Raw genomic sequence first — 5000 nt, 5'->3', positions numbered from 1 at the left:
GCCTTCCCCTAACACCGCACATTGTTCCTTCCCTCTTTTGCAGCAACAGATATCGCTGAAGGCTCAGGAGCCAGAGTGGACTTGGTCTGTAAGCGATGCTTTCACTTTTTTTTTTTTTTTTTTTTTTTTCTTTCCCCTTTATTTTGTGATGCTACCTTCCGTGTCTGCAGATTATTTCTCCAGTACCAACGCTGCACCTTTTTAATCCTCTACAGAAAGATCCTTCTTAGTGCATCCATACTCATAAAAGATTAATCTTGTTGTCATTCTATCCCATGTTATGCAAAGTTTATCTTGTGCCATATGCTATGTGAACAAACTATGCCTAAAACGGTACCAAAAATGGCCAGAGGAAAAAAAAGAAAGAAAAATAAAAAACTGTGTATCCTACCCTAAAGCATGCAGTTATGGTAACTTGGGCAGAGGAGTTTCATCCGGATGCACTGGAATAGCTGGCGATGAGAACTATTTTTAGATATCTTTCTTAAATAATGTTTGAATAATGTTTACGCTAGACGAACCGACAAATGTAGAGGAATCATGGACAATGCCTATCATGTATAGCATAAAAAATAGAGTAGGAAGCAATACAGGTAAATCTACAGTTGGCTTATACAAGGAGTTAAATGAGTTTTAAATGTGGCTCAAAGATCAGACAGATTGTCAGGGTCTATTTCTTCTACATCCATTGCATCACAATCTGTAAATTGAGAGTTGTAATGGATTTAATAAGTGAAGAAAACAGCATTTTGTATAGTTCTGAGCATAATTCATACTTGGCTTTATTTTGCATGAAAAAAAAAAATTACCTAACCTTTACCAAACCATAGCCAAAGCTAATATGCAATCAGACTCATGCACATGTGAGTAATTTAATGCATGCAATGGTATGACCACAGTTAATGAGTAAAAGCTCAGCTCACCAGCACTTGACCTGGGCTCTCTTACAAGGAATTTACAGAAAAAAAAAAAAAAACAACAAGCCTAAGTTACATTACCCAGGAAAAAAGGCTTTTCAGATAGCTTGATGTACCAAAGAGTATAACCATATTGGCATAAAAGTAGGAAGACATTTATATGACCTTTACTTTGGTTTTATCTTGTGTTAATAACAACAACATAAAACACTGTATCTTAAAAAAAAAAAAAAAAAAATTTTGGTTGGTTTTTTTTAAACCCTGGGGGGTATGCTTATTCTGCTACTACCTCTGTGCCCATGGTGGCACTCAGCAAACAGGAACATACATTCAGACGATAACGATTGTGTCTCATCCTTTGATCAGAAAAAAGTTCACGACTTATTTTGCCAGAATAAGCTGCCCAATGAGTCTGTGGCCTTTGCTAGGAGCCGCTGCCCTAATGTCATGCTTTATATCTATAGATATAGATATACATAATATACATACGATATACATGATATACATATATATATACGATTATAGATCATATATATTTACATATATATACATATATATACATTATATAGATTATATATATATATATTTTTAAAAATATATATATATATAGATATATATATAGATATAACATATATATATATATCTATATATCTAGTATAATAGCTATATCTCTCGTACCATGTTATATTATATATAATACTATATATTCTATATATAATCTATATATAATCTATATTCTATATATATATATATGATCATATAATATCGTATATATCTCTGTGTATATATATATATATATATATGTATATATATAATATATATATAATAAAAAGTGGTCATTATATGTATATCTATCTATTGTATCTAATATATGTAATCTATATTCTCTATATATCTCATATATATATGTATCTATATATGTATGTATATCTATTATATGTATATATTATGTTATCATATATGTATATCTATATGTATATCTATTGTATATAATATGTATACAATGGAAAAAAATCTATGTATATCTATGTATATCTATGTATATCTATATCTATATATATAAGAGCATGACAGGTAGGGCAGGGCTCCTTGCAAAGGCCAGAACCACAGACCTTCATTGGGCATGCTATTCTGTCAAATCAGTGTGAACTTTTTTCTGCTCAAAGGATGGAGACACAATCCTTTATGCTGTCTGAATGTATGTTTCCTTGTTTGCTTGAGTGCCAATGGGCACAAGGTTAGGAGGCAATAAGCCAAGGGTTACTAAAACCTACCAAAAGAAGATAACAATTGTTTTTATTTTGCTTGTTATTAAACACAATATAAAACAAAGTAAAGGGTCATATAATGTTTCTACTTTTATGCCTAATAATGGTTTATACCTCTTTGGTACATCAAGCCTATCTGAAAAGCCTTTTTTCTGTGTTAATGTAACTTAGCTTTGTTGCTTAAAGTCCTTGTTTAATGGAAGACCCATGTCCAGTGCATGTGAGCTGAGCTTTGTCTAATAACTGTGGTATACCATTGCCATGCATAATACATCACATTGTGCATGAGTCTGATCGCATATTAGCTTTGGTATGGTTTGGTAAAGTTCAGGTAATTTTTTTTTCACAAATAAAGCCAATATTGAATTATGCTCTAGAATATACAAAATGCTGTTTTCTTCACTATTAAATCCATTACAACTCTCAACTTTACAAGATTTGTGAGCCATGGTGTAGAAGAAATAGACCTGACAACTGTCCTGATCTTTGAGCCACATTTAAACTCATTTACTCCTTGTTATGAGCCACTGTAGATTTACCTGTATTGCTTCTATCTATTTTTTATGCTCTACATGATGGCATGTCCATTTTCCTCTTCTTTGGCGTTCGTCTAGTAACATTATTCAACATTATTTTAAGAAGAGTATATCTAAATAGTCTCGATCGCCATCATATTTCCAGTGCATCCGGATGACTTCCTCTCCCACGTTACCATAAACTGCCATGCTTAGGGGAGGATACAGTTTTTTTATTTTCTTTCTTTTTTTTCCTCTGGCATTTTTTGGTCCCGTTTTATGGCATAGTTTGCTTCCATAGCCATATGTCACAAGATAAACTTTGCATACATGGGATAGAAATGACAAGATTTATCTTTATGGTATGGATTGCACTAAGAACAGGATCTTCTTGTAAGGATTAAAAAGTTGGCAGCTGTTTGGTACGAGAATAATCTGCAGGACACGGAAGGTAGCTCACAAATAACGGGTAATAAGAAAAAAAAAATAAAAAAAAAAAAGTGGAAAGCATCGCTTACAGACCAAGTCCACTCTGGCTCCTGAGCTCAGCGATATCTTGTTGTGCAAAGATGTGAGACAATGTGCGTGTGTTAGGGAGGCCCATCAACCCTCACCTCAGGCAGTGCCCAGTTTACGGCAACTTTGACTATTGATCACGAATTTTTGAATGTGAAGTTTGGGATTTTGTGAAATGAATCGACACCACAGACTCACATGTTACAATTAAAGTAAGTGAAACAAGGAATAATAGTATTATGACGGAATGGTTGTGAAAACTAGAAAATTACTTCTTTATTTCATTCAGCTTGTTTACCTTTGTTTTGTTCTCTTGTGTGTGTTTATTTTCTCTCTCTCCTTGTTTGTTTGTTTTTTTCTAGGTGCTCTGGTATTTAAGCTTGTCTGTTTTCGATGTGTTTTAGTTGGTTTTGTGTGATTTCAGTTTTAGTTTGTCTAGTTCTTCCTTTATTCTGATTTTTTGCTGCTTCTATGCCTCGGTTCCTAATGCTTCAATACTCGTGGAGCTTGCTATCTCTACTGCCAGTTAATTGTTTGTCTGGTTGCCTGTGCTTCTTCCTCTCTCCTTCTGCTATATTCGTTTTCGACTTTGTTTGTGGTCCGAGAACAAGGCCGTGTTTTGGCGTGACTTTTTTCAAGGCGAAGACACGTGCGTCCGGGCATAACCGACTCCTCTCGAAGGCTGGAATCTTGTTGCGGAATGCGAAGGGGTCTGCTTACCTTAGCACATATGATGGGAACTAATTGGTGGATATTCTCTTCGATATGATGCGACTGGCGATTGATTGCTCGGCTAAGTCAAAATACGCGAGGAGGACAAGATGGCGTTTCTGACTCTCGGCGCGGACGGAGGCGTCGCTTTACTATTCCCCCCCCCCCCCTTTCCCCCTTCACTCACACATGAACTAAGGCTCGCTCGTTGCGGCTGGTTCGAAAGGGGAACTGTGCTGCAATATGCGCCTCTCTCTCTCTCTCTCTCTCTCTCTCTCTCTCTTCCCTCGTCTCTCTATATTATATATATATATATATATATATATATATACATAGTATATATTATCATCAATCAATACCGGTATCTCTATGTTTGAGCAGCCGTGGATCTCTCCACCATCCTTCCCACTCACTCGAATCTTGCCGCTTTTTTCTTTCCACTTGTAACCATCAACGCCCGCAAATATCTTTGATTGTTGAGCTTAGTCTTGTCTTTTTCGGTTTGTGCCTCTTCCTCTTGTTTCCTATCACCATCCCTGTCAGCAAGTCTTTTCTCAATACTTTTACTTCTCATCACATGACCAATAAACTTTAGTTTCCTTTTGTCAAGGATGTCCAACAGCCGTCTTACAATTTCTTTTCTTAGTACTTCATTATTCGTTTTTCTTCTCCGTTCATTTAGTACGTAGTATTCGTCTGTAATAACACCACATTTTCAAACAAAAGTATTGAACTTTTTTTTGTTTTTTGTGTTTTTTTTGTTTTTTTTTTTTTTTTTTTTTCTTGTCTATCTTCTTTCAGCCCCAACATTCAGAACCATATAATGCAATTGGGAAAACTATGAGTTCAATAACCTCGTTTTGGTTTCGTAAGGTAATGCTTCGGTCTTTCCAGATTTATTGAGTAGCACTGTTGCGTGTTTAGGCAATGGCAATTCTTCTTTTTATATCGCAGGTGAATCATCATGATTATAGTTTACAACAGCTCCAAATATGGGGGGGGGAGTGACTCTTTCACATTTTCTAGCAACACTCCATTGATTGTAACATGCTCAATCTCGTTCACTGCCGGTT

Source organism: Penaeus monodon, unplaced genomic scaffold (assembly GCF_015228065.2).
Source record: "Penaeus monodon isolate SGIC_2016 unplaced genomic scaffold, NSTDA_Pmon_1 PmonScaffold_1181, whole genome shotgun sequence".
Classification (NCBI taxonomy): Eukaryota; Metazoa; Arthropoda; class Malacostraca; order Decapoda; family Penaeidae; genus Penaeus; species Penaeus monodon.
Note: the sequence above shows the minus strand (reverse complement) of the source record.